The sequence below is a fragment of the Perna viridis genome, chromosome 6 (assembly GCF_037379345.1).
Source record: "Perna viridis isolate PV_CMFRI_1.1 ecotype Kerala chromosome 6, ASM3737934v1, whole genome shotgun sequence".
NCBI lineage: Eukaryota > Metazoa > Mollusca > Bivalvia > Mytilida > Mytilidae > Perna > Perna viridis.
In genome coordinates, this window is record NC_142450.1 from 3,420,686 (window position 1) to 3,434,235 (window position 13,550).

The window sequence follows — 13,550 nt, forward strand, 5'->3', positions numbered from 1 at the left end:
TGCAGCTGTATAAAATATTTCAAGAGGCACTGCCAATATCATTTATCAAGTCAGAAAAAAAGCTTGCCAGGCAATCTCTAGCACTACTGGAGTAATAAACAGACCATCCGTTTAGACCTAAAAAATGTTTCCGATCGCCCTAGGCCTACTGACCCTCTTTCAGGCCCCTACTCATAAATTTTGATTTGAAATTTTGAAGAAAAAATTACGTAAAAATTCTGCCGATTGTCTTCCAGAAAAAAGAAGAAAATTTAAAACACACGTGCCATAAGTGTACTCTTGGTCGTGGATAATCCCTGTTTGTAATTCGGCACTAGAGATATTTTTTGTTTTTACCACCTCCGTCAAAACAGAAAAAAAAATTACTCATGGGCCAAATCCCTAAAGCGATTAGGCTGTGGACTAAGTCTATTGTATGTTTAGTCTTTGCATATTTAGTTTTCATTGTATCTGTATGACTTATGTCATTTCAAAAATATTAAATGAAAATAAAAATTCCTACCTACCGACTTCTACTAAATTTTAGAATAGTTCTCGAAAACATAACATTATTTTTTCTGCCTTGGAAATTTCTCGTCAATTGACTGGCATGCACCAATATCAGTCTTACATGCAGCGGAAAGTGCTGATTTTATCCCAAAAAAGTATTTTTGCTGGGTCAAAGATTCAGCAAATGCTACTGTAGTCTATACAACGCTGTATATAGCGTGCATATTACAGATTGAATCACCTGGTCGCCGATCGACATTCTATAATAGACCCAGGCAGAAGTTGATACATCAAGGTATACTGAATTTCACCAAATTTGTACCAAATAGTACCTAAATTAAGCAAAGCTTGGGTAACATTTCATTTTTTATTCTTCTCAATAATAAGAGGCTAAAATGAGGACCATCTCTAGGTCCCCCTCTTTGGCCCCAGAAATTCATCAAAATTTCTAAAAATCACATTATTTCGACACCATTCATATTGAAATGCTCCTGATGAAAAACAAGGTAATCAAAGGTTATAACTTTATAAATGTATCAAATATCTTAATGTCTGAACAAAAATATAACTAATTTTTAAGTTACACTTTAAGGGAAATAACTACCAAATAGTGCCAATCTTCAAACAAAAGTAAAAAATAGAATTGACGCCTCGTTTTCATTTTCAATAGTTTCTAATTAGAAGATTAAAACCTTTCGTCAAAGTGCCCGACCGCCATCTTGCGTTATCGAAACCAGGTTCCAAAAAATCTAAACCGACCTCGTTCAGGACAGTGATTTTGGCCCCTACTATTTTAGAATAATGGCCCGAAAAGATAAAAATGTAGAATGTTTGTTTTTCTTCCTTTATGAAAATTCTTTTTTTTATTGTGTTCCTTATTTAATTCTGGTAGACTTTGATGATTACGCACAATTTTCGAGTTTTAAGGGTAAAAAGATCTACTTTTTTCATTTTTGGTCCGATGTCAATTTTTTTGTTGTTGGATTCCTTATGAAAATCTCTGCCTGTAATTTTCAATCAGAATACACATATATCTTATGTTTTTTTAGTTACACTGGGTCAAAGGGACCACACCCCCAAAAAATGGCTTTTTTGTCCGATTTGATTTTTTTATTTTGGATTTCCCATGAAAATCGATATCTTTGTCTACATTTTCCAATCTCCTTTTTAATTTTGTTCTGATTTTGAAAATTTTTGATTGAATTTCATATTTTGTGCAAACCATTTGTTTGGTCCATAATAACTTTTAAGTCCTTATGCTTGAGTGTGTAAAAAATTAATGTTGTGTCCACACTTGCCCCAACTGTTCAGGGTTTGGATCACTGTGGTCGTATCATGCTGCGCTCGGCGAAGCTTTACATTAGCACATAATGCCGTATTGCACCTCTTATTTGATTTCTAGGAAACGGAAGGGATATCAACAAGAAAACATACTTTGCTCACAGTTTTACACGTACAAGTAGTTTTTTTTTAATTAGACTACACCAAAAAGACATGGTTTCTATTATTTCGATTCTAATAGGACTAGTTTCTTCATATTTTTGAATAGACGCAGCCTCTGAATCACACGAAATGTTGGTCATGTGTTTATCTCTTTTTTCGTCCCTGTGGCACGTCATATAAGAATGATACATTTATTGATTTTACATTTTGTACATTTGTAGAGCAAATATCTCATGCAGTTGAGAAAGAGAACGGTTGAGTCAAAGTGAGCACTCTACCCTAAGACCATCGAGGCGTTTCTTCTTATAGGGAAAAGCAAGCGATATAATCATTGATAGATTAAAACATGGCATTGCGGTCGTATAATGTTATCATTCTCTTGTCGTCGTCATCGCCGGCGTCGGCGTTGTCGTCCGTAGACACTTCCACGTCCACTCAATAACTTGGGTATAAGTGTTTTGATATTTATGAAATTATACCACAAGGTGTCATACTACAACAGGAAGTCTGACATTGATTTTTGTGGTTGTGACTTGAACCGTTTAGGAATTAGGGGACTGAATGGGGTCAAAACTGGCCTTTTCATGACACACAGACAATAACTGGATGATGTGAATATATAGAACTCTTTGAAATTTTACCACAAGGTGTGATACAACAAAAGGAATGCCGGGATTGATTTTTAGGGGGTGTGACTGAAGGTCTTAATTATTTAGGAATTTTTTTTATATTATACGACAAGGGTGCCATACTACCAAAGGAAGGTTCAGGGTTACGACATGAACTATCTTAGAATCAGGGGCCAAAAGGGTCCAGAAAAGTGTATTTGTATGTTCGGAAAATAACTTGAGTAAACGTGAACGAATTTTTAAAAAATTTTACCGCAATGTGTCATTTTACAAAAAGAGAGTTGGAATTGAATTGGGTGTGTGCCTTGAACTATTAAGGAATGAAGGGGTTTTTTTTAAAGGGGACAGAAACCAAAGTTTTTTTTAAATTTTAGGCAATGACATTAGTAAAATTGAATGGATGTCTTTGATATTGTACCATAATGTGCCACACTAACAAAGGAGGGCCTGGATTAATTACCGGGGGTTGTGACTCGAACCATTTAAGAATGAGTTGCCCAAAAATATAATGTAATAGCTATATCGCAATTTACGACATATTATATACATATAACTTTATTCTTATAAACCGATGTAGGTACAAAGGTATGCAGAAAAACAAATTACATCAAAACATTATTATTTGTTCAAGTTGACGAGGAGGGATAAAACATCTTATTCAATATAAATACACAAGTTAATACAAAATGAAATAACGTCAGAGGGCATCCAATATATCATTTATCTTACGAATAAATATACTCAAGTATTTTTAGTTTGGACTATTTCTTCTGATTCATTATTTTCTTGAATTTAACATTGCAATTTGTTATGAGTTGCCTATCAATATTTTTCCGATCGTCATTCAATAAAGTGAATTCCATAATATAATGGTATTCATCCCCAATAGTTGTGTTACACGAATGACATAGTCTTTGATCTCTCTGAATATTTATCCATCTTCCAGTTTCTACTGGCAGCTTGTGGTTTGTCGTCCTAAATTTTGCTAATGTTACTATGTCTTTATCACTAAGTATTCCAAATAATTTTCAGATTCCAAAGATTCTTTGTATAATCGGTAGTTTATGGATTTAGGTGAAGTTTGTTTTTTTCCAAACCAGAATTGTCTAAACTGATCTTCCAGTCTTTCTTTAATTATTTTCTGTATTCTGGCAACTCCAGAGATAAGAATAACCGCAAGTATCAAGTATATTTTTAATTTTGTCGAGCTATTTTGATCGGAACGTTGTTTCTTAACTTAAAATGTACATGTAACGGAAAATAGCAGCACTCAGTTTCATGTCTTTGCCTAATAAGATTTTGGACCGAAAAGACACCGCCCTGGACTTTATATCGATTTCAGTGGGATATTGACCTAGTTCTCCATAGACCATATCACTTGGGGTTGACGGTTTTAAGCGCATGACAAGTGGCCCTAACCGGCTTCTGTACATTGTTGGTAACACAGTGCATATATGTTTAAACAAAAAAAAAACCTCTTCAACTTAATGAATCTCTACCCTTAAAAGTTTCTACCATTTATCATAATTCAGTGCAGCGTTGCCATACACCGAGTATGATATCTTCCAGTTGTTATAATTAAATTTAATATTTTTATAAGAGCTTTTCGGAGACGAAGAAGTTGCTGATGATGTGATGCTGACAAACGATCCGCGTGAACACAAGAAGCTTGGGCGTCTGGTCAGAAATTTTAATCAGAAACTTTGGGACGAAAATTGTATGAATATAGTGGAAAGGGGAAACTTTGCAAAAGTAAGTATTGCCTATTTTTTCAATTGATCAGAAAGCAGTAGCTTGAAAATGTATCGAGTAGACAACTCGTCTGGTAACCCTTTAGTGTTTTTACTCTTTTTTAATAATTGCCTCTTACAACTGATTAAAAAGGCTGTGAACACTGTGAAAACTGCAGTTGCCGTAGGTAACACTTGACATTGCTCGTATATTAGTATGATGCTGTCGTCATCGTGTTTCGTCCGTGTCGTCGTCGTCCGTAAACACTTGGTTTTTAAACTTCAGTATTATTTAAATGATCTTTATAAAATTTTATAAGAAGGTTTCAAACCACAATTAAAAGGAAGGGTGGTATAGATTTAAGGGTTATGGCCTCATCTGTTTTAGAATTAGGGACCAAAAAGGGGCTTAAAACAAGCATTTCGTGGAATTTAAGTATATAACTCCAATAAAAGCATAGGAATGTCTATGATATTCCTTCACAATTAGGAAGACTGGGATTGATTTTTTGAGTAAAGACTTTTAACTTTTCAGAAATTAGGGGCGAAAAAGGGGGACCAGAAACATGCAATTTCGTCATGTCCAGACAATAACTTGACCATTAGTGAATGAATCTTTGTGAAATTGTATTACATGTACAAGGTGTCATACCACAAAAGGAAGATTTAGATTGATTTTTTTTGGGTTGTGACTTGAGCCAAGTGGGAATGACGGGCGACAAAGGGACAAGAAACAAATAGCAGGTTTATTTCTGGTCTGATTTTGAATTTTTGTTTTTAATTATATTTCTCATGAAAATTCCTGCCTGTATTTTTCAATCAGATTTCAGATATCTCTTACGGTTTTTGAGTTATAAGTGGCCAAAGGGGACCACAACCCCAAAAATGTTTGGTGCGATTTTTAATTTTTTTATTGGATTCCGTATGAAAATCCCAGGAAAAATACATTAGCTTTAAGAAATAATTGCTTACCATTTAATACCAAATTTACCCTATCGTTTACTGTTCTTGAGATAATGAGGTACAAAATGATCAATGAACGCACCCTGAAGCAGAACTTCATACTAAAATTGAATTTCAAAATATTGTGCAATGTTGTGTCCAAATGAGTTGTTATGTCCATAATGAACTGTAAGTCCCCATTTTTGTGTGTCAAAAACTACTATTGTCTCCACACTGTACTCAGTTCAAGTTGCTGTGATCTTATCATGCTGCGCTCGGTGAAGCTTTTTCATATTTTTGGTGTCACATTTATTTAGATAATACTAAGAATTTATGAAGGTTTTGAGCCCATCCGATACCACACATACAGGAAATTTAAGCAGAACTATTATGGCAATTGTTTGTTAACAATTGAAAGAACTATCTCTTTGTAATATACACGTAAAGACATTTTGTTTGATACATAAAATGCTACCTTCTACAAAAGTTTGGATTTTTTGCACTTGGTAACCTAGTCAGATGCAATTGTCGATGTTTCCAACATTAGTTTCGTAATGTAACCTTAACGACCATTCATTAGATATACAAGAACCCTACTTTCTGTGAACTTTAGCATTTTGTACTTATTAACTCCAACTGGGTTCTTTTTCTGTATAAAAAAATAATATTTGAGATGTATACGTTATGACCTTTAATTTGATATGCGACAACCTAACTATATCAAAACTTAAGTTTTGCACTCATTGACCTCCTCCAACTCATTTATTTCGAGTCCAAACATCGATATTTCGGATGTACGCTTTAAGACCTGTCATTTGATATGCAACAACCTTACCCTCCAAGAACTTTAAATTTTAGCACTCAATGACCCTACTCTTTGAACATGTATGACTTATCGAGGTTGAAACTGATTTTTTTCTTAATGTGCCCATTTAGACCTTCAAAATGATATATCACATGACCCCTTCGACGAAGTTGAAAAAATGATGCAATATCAAATCTATAAATAGGTATTAATGAAATGTATAAAGCCATTGGAAAATATGAAAATTTTAAGTTGTTGTAGTATCGTTGGTTTTTTATATTGGTCCTTGGAAGTTTGTCAAACAGTCGTACTTTATCATATCTTTGATAATGTCAACTGATTACGGGGCGCTGAATGGGACTCTTGTGATTTTTGTACTCAAAATTCAGTTTTGTACAGACAAAAATGAATTTTGTTCAAGAAAAATAAATTCAGATGAACAAAATTTATAACGTACTACAAATTTTCAATTTTGTGTCACAAAAGTCAATTCACTGTCACAAAAAAAAAGCAACCGCGGGTCTCGCAGACATGGCAAGGCAAGACAAACATGCCTATTTATAAATATTTATAAATAATTATAAATATTTATAATTCATTTATTAATATTTATAATTAATTTATTAATATTTATAATTAATTCATTAATATTTATAATTCATTTATTAATAGCGAGCGCCGCGAAGTGGTGTGAGCTCTACGGTTATTACGCTCCCGAAGGTTCTATATACTTATGGCAAGATGAAGCATCAATATCCGGTTTGTACCTGCATTTTCAGGAGCTGAAAACAGCATAATGGCAGCTTCATTTGCGTATACTTGTACATGTGCGATTGAGAGCCAAACCAGTCTCGAAAAATATTTGCTAGTTTCGATAATTAAATACAAATCGAATCATAGCTTTTCCAAGATAGGGTTGGCCTTATAGTCTGCAGTATGGCGCCTAGATGTTTACGAAAATTACGTAATCAATATTATCCATAATTCTCTGGTCATAAAAATTGCGAAACGAAAAAGAACCAAAACGAAACGAAAGTAATCGATAAAAGAAGGAATCGAAAAGAATCAATTCGATAACATAAATCAAATCGCAATAAAAACATAATCAAACAGAATGAAGCGAAACTAAATTGAATAAAAAAATATATTTTAAATTGCAAGAACCATAATGTTTATCCATGCCGGACAATGCGACCCAAAGACATTTCGGACCATGAAAACCAATAATTCCTTATGAATGCCGAACATTTTGGCCAATAGACATATCAGACCATGACAATAAGTATAATGCGTTAGGACATATATAATTGCAAAAATGACCATATTTGAAGGTTGTAAATATAATATATCAAATCTGAGGACAGAGCTGACAAAAATTATCAAAGTTGTTTTTAATTAATGTTTCTTCGGGAGCGTTAAAAGGTTTCACCTTCATCATATTACGTGTAATTTCTAAATTTTCCTTAAGGTTCCCCAATATACTAACGAAACAAAGTCATGTCCCGGAAGTAACAAAAATCGACTGTCCTTACGGAGAAAATTCATTATTTCCTTCGATCAAACAAATAAAAAAATATAGGTTAAGATTACGTTTCAGTAAAAAACAAATTTATCTTATCTGATAGTTTTTCAAGTCTTTTTCTAATTTGTTTTACTTATTTAAAGAAGTGAATGTTATGTTTTTAAAAACTTCGGGAAACACGTGGATGTACGTACGTGTATCTCCGCTGTTACACTGTTGCTGTTGTAAAGAACCTAACCCGCCTTGGAAAAAAATATAACTCCGATTATATTATCGAAGCATTACGGTGGCAGAATGCGGCCATGAAGAAAAAAAATATTATGTTGTTCCCTCAAGAAAGCATGTAGTTCAAACAAGTTTCTCGTTCCCTCAAGAAAATATGTTGTCCCCTCAAGATACTATTTCGTTCCAAAAAGATACATATATCGTTCCCACAAGATAATATCTCGTACCCACAACATATTTATATTTATTTATGTACACACAACTCTCATTCTGCACAAGGGAACTAAGGAGTAAAGACGTGATGGCCACAGTGACTTAAAGAGATTGATCCCGAAAAGGTAAAGCGCCTCTTAACGCACACTAGCTCACTATTCCCTAACCCCCAAACATTAAAATCTATCGTTGGTTCAAATTTCAGACAAAAAATGTAACTCTTATTGGAGTTAGGGTCCTTGAAAGTGTCATTTTTTGTGTGTGAATTTTTCTAGTTTTTTTCTTATTATTTAGAAAACGGAAGCAGATTGATGTTCAAATAACATTTGAAAATTGTTGAGCATTGTAAGATCTATTCCTGGTGCATTTTTCAGAAATATGTGTTGATCCTTCTTTGAGTTACGACAATTGAAAGAGTAATTCTTGGTGATTTTTTCCAGTTATAGCAGATTATTAAGAAAACAATGACAGACTGATGATTAATGTAATTGAGAAAAAATGGTTGGAATAATAATGTGTGTCATTTGTTAAAATTTCAGAAAAATTTGTTGATCCTTTTTAGAGTAATAGCTCATAAAAGTGTCATTTTGCTGATTATTTCGGAAATAATAGCAGATTACTTGAATGTAAATAGGAAAAAATAATTAAAAGCTTGATCAAATAAGATCTATTCTTCATGCAAATTTGCATAAGTATTTGACCATCTGTAGTTTATGCATGTGTTTAACCAGGTGAGCGATTCAGCTCTCTAGAATCTTTAGTATATGACGTTGCGCACGCTACTGCGGCAGTGTTGAAAAACACACCTATCTCAACTATAAATGACTATTGTATGCAATCAAAACTGTGATTATGTGAAAGCTCTATACTCTTGGAATATGGATTAATAATAAGTTTTGAATATTTGTCACAAATGGTACTTCTAATTCTTTATAATCAATTACACTTTCCAAAAACCCGTACAAAAAGTCTAAATTCCTTATGTCAGGTGTAACATTGAGTAGTTTCAAAAAAGCTAAAATAGTGAATTGCGTATTGCAGAGGGTATCATATTTGCCAAATTTTGCATGGAAGAATAATTTCATGTGTTCTTTTTGAGATAGTTATCAAAATTGCGTTAATTTTAGGCAAAAAAAATATTCAATGCAAAAACGAAAGTGTTGGTAAATGGTCAGATTTCTAAGAGCGTTCAGTAATCATATTCTGTTATTAATGTAATAACTTATTTACACAATATTCTTTTCCGATTAATTTTTCCAAAAATGTACATACTTTCAGCAATTCTACGTCGGCATTTGACGAAAATTCCAGTACAAACAAAAAAGTTACATCTTTTTTGAAAACGTCTAGCGAAATGTCGGATGTCAATATTTTCCGGGTAATTCGTTGAGAAAATGTCATGCTCCAACGCAATTCTACAATCCATTGCCAATTTCTTCTATGAAATAATGATACTTTATAATTAGTACATACACTTAGGAATACACATATTTCATTTCTTATGGTTTAAACCATTTAAAACGGATAAAATTCGACCAAAACACATGTCTAGCGATTTGTCGAACTTTCACTTTTTGAACGTTTGGAACGTTTTCCGTCGATCGGGTAATGTAGAAATAAAACGAAATCATGAATTTCCGCTTAAGAGAACAAGAACTAGACACTTATACGCATCTCTGCAATTACAACTATAGAACATGCAACTGAAAGAGACAAAAAATCGAAATCAAAGGGATCTGATTATCTGTAGTTTGTGTTAACAACAAACGTAAGAATAAACAAAAAAAAAAAAAAAAGAATAAAACTAACTAAGGGGGTTTTTAACGACCTTGACTACCCTGTCGGGTCTCGCATGGACGGCCCAATTTGGTGGGCTTTAAATAATTTTGCTATTTATTTAAATTGTATTCATAACCAAAAAAAGTTGTTTAAAAAAAATAGGAAAAAGATAATATAAATTACGAATAGCTGCTATGTTAGAAATTAAATAGTGAATAGTAAATATGAAATTTAAAAATGGACCATGTAAAGGAGGAAAATGCCAAGTTGGATGGAGAAGCGACATGGACAACCAGTCGGACCCAGAAGGCGGAAGATCTGTGTGATTTAGTTTGCCAAAAAGTGTATGGGTTTTAGAGTCAAATGGGTGTGGTTTAGTGAATATCCAAAGATGAAGTGCAAATTTAATAATTGATAATGTTGGAGTTTCAGTTACCAAAGGTGTATGCTTTTTTAGAATGCCGAAAAATTTATGCCGAGCCAAAAAGTGTATGTAAATTTAGACTGCCTTGTCTAGCCGGGCGTATTTCCCAGATTTTACCGTGCAAGCACACGACGTTAGTACGCAGTTTTACTAACGCCACACGAGACCGTTCCAGCTCATGCTTCTGGTGAATGGGTTGACCAAATTTGTTTTATAAGTTTGAAAACTGGATTGATTATCATTGGTTAGATTGGTCAACTTTTAGAATTTAACAAGTGTAAATGTAAATCAAAATTTACACTTAAGAACAGCCAGAAGTTTAGCCAAAGAAGCAAATAAAAAATGTATTTGTAAGCCAAAATAGTAAAATAAGGAAAATAAAATTATTTGGGAGTTTATTTTTTTAAGAAGAACGCACGCGACATTATACTACACACGACTGGAGCTATCGGCGCGGTAGATATGTTTCATAAGCATATGTGTACATGATTCACAAAAGTAAAAAAAAATAATTATAGTAAAAAATAAATAAATAAAATGAGAGATTATGTGTATAAATATATTGCATTGTGGAACCCCATATCAGGTGATTAATTTTATTTTAATTCAATTATGTATTAATTTGGTTTTTTTATTGAAAAAGAATAGAATAAATTGTTACATAGCTTACTGGAATTCGATCGGAGTAGAATGACTGAAGCGCAAAATAGGGCTGACAGAACTTTAAAAATGTGTAGAAAAGCAGAATGCTAATAGATCAAATGAATGCAGAAAAGGGAGTCATGGATATTTTTTATTTGGAAAACGCAAAAGAGCAAATGAAAAAAATAAATCAATGAGCGGCTATCTGATGGGTGTTGATGAAAGCCCGATTTTCTGATGGATAGAAAACTCTTTCAATCGAAATACTAAGTTGTGAAAGGTCCAAATTCTGCTATTGGTACATGTAACATAAAATCAAGCATGTATATCAAAATGCACATTTTAACTTATCGCAGGAGAAAGTTGTTATGTTCCCTCTCTAGACAGACAGAGTGTGCATATGTGTGGCGGTTGCATTCCATGCTGCGGTGCACATGCATGTGCAAATTTAATTTATCGGTAGTTCTGTTAATCAAATTAACTAATCTTTTCGATTTTTTAAGAAATGTTCAAGATGTTTTAATTGCTACCAATAAAAAAATATTGTATATTTTGCTTTACTGTACCAAAAAAGTCCAGCGCCGATGTAAACATATTAATATTTCTTAGAATATGGAAAAATGGTGGCTTCCATCTCTGTATTCCTATTTCAGACACGGATATTCTTACTCAGAAATGAAGCTTTTACTTCAGGATAAACATGATATCTGTATTAGTACACGGCATTTACGTCGAATTGCAAATTCTATTGGGCTTTATAAACGCAAACAATCAAGTATAGAAAGATGCTATGATTTTATTCAATAGTTTCTGACAAAGACAAATGGATCACATGGATACCGCTTTGTTCATCAACAGTGTATACAGAACAACTTAGTGATTAGCATGGAGAACGTTCGTGTTATTCTGAAAGCTTTGGATAGGCAAGGTGTTGAATTTCGGAAAAGACGCAAGTTAAAAAGAAGAGAGTACATATATTGTGGACCCAACAGCATTTGGCATATGGACGGGTTCGATAAACTCAAACCTTTCGGCATAACCATTCACGGATGTATAGATGTTTTTTTTCTAGAAAACTTATATGGTTGAAGGCTGGAATAACGAACAATGACCCAAAAGTTATAGCAGGATACTATATCGAAGCTGTCGTAGGACTGAAATGCCCGAAATCGGCCAGAAGTGACTTTGGAACAGAAAATAAGTTTGTTGAACATATGCAGCGATTCTTCCGCCGAAATAGTATCCATTCGGTTAAGTGTTATATTTACGGCTCAAGTACACACAATCAGAGAATTGAATCACCGTGGGCAATGTTCCGCAAACAGTATGCGGAGTTTTGGATAAATCTGTTCAAACTGCTGAAACATAATCTTTTCAACGGATCAATCTTGGACGTGACGTCAACTTAATTCAATTTTGTTTTATGGAGCTTATTCAGGTATGTATAAATCTTAGTTGTTACAAGTTCTAAAAGTTTTCGCGAGTGCAAGAGAAATCCCATTTCTAGATGATCCTAGATTCATTTTCTATAATGTTTTATGGGGGTACATGCTGGTCATGATTGTAAATGATTTGTCTACCTCCCGTGCACAATACAACGTCTCCTTCATAGTTTATTTAACACATAATAGACCATTTTGTGGTAAGTTGATGAGAATGCTCAATATACACTTCCGTGAGGTAAGGCTTGGGTGGAACAAAAGAATTTTCCTGGTGGAAATGTATATTGAGCATGCTCTACGCATGCTCATCGACTAACCCATTGTTAGCAAAAAAGGGTCTATTCATAGAAGGGTAAATTTCTGGGGATTATACTATGGGTAGTCAATTTATGTCTAAAATTTTACCATGAGCGTTAGCGATAAATTATACGAAACACGTTTCAACTCTTACGTGACAAAATAATGATTTTTTTCTTCCCTTCGTTTCGCATTTTACAGTTTCGTTTCGCAATTTATAGATTTCGCTTCGATTCGTTTCGCATTTTATAGCTACCCCCAGCGGATTAGGAAATTAGTAATCTGATTATTGATAATATTTGCTTATTTTTTCTAGAAAGATATAAAAGCTTTTGTATCGGATTGGAATCAGCACAAAACAAGGCACAACTCATCAACAGCCGCATCTTCAGGGAGGCCATACCTATTACACAGAATGCCAGCGTTGCTTGATGCTGAAGATTATATCCATAGAGTAAATGAAGACGAAGTCTACGTTTGTTTGAATGAATGTTCTTTTAACAATAATCGTGTATGCGGCGTTGATATATATGATTTTTTGTAACAATATATTAGAGGAGATAGGATGGATAAGAAACGATGATCCTTATTCCAATGTTGATTTATATATCGTCTTACGAAATTATATATCTCATGTATTACATTGATTATATAAAGGAGGCATTTTTTGAAGCGAGAGAAAATAAAATTGGTATGAATACCCTTGTTAATAAGAATTTCAAGCAAAACATCACTTCTAATTGGCGTTATTTGTCTGATTTTATTTGATTTTATTGGTTGGTTTTTATTTGTTTATTTATCTCCCTAAGCTTTGTTGTAGGATATATATATTTTTCGGTATGTTTGTTCGTTTGTCCGACCGTCACACCTATGTTAAGCTTTGCATTTAAGTTGATTTCTCTGGAGTTGTAAGTCTGATCTTGATGAAAATTTGTACACTTATTCATCATGACAATAACAAATGAACT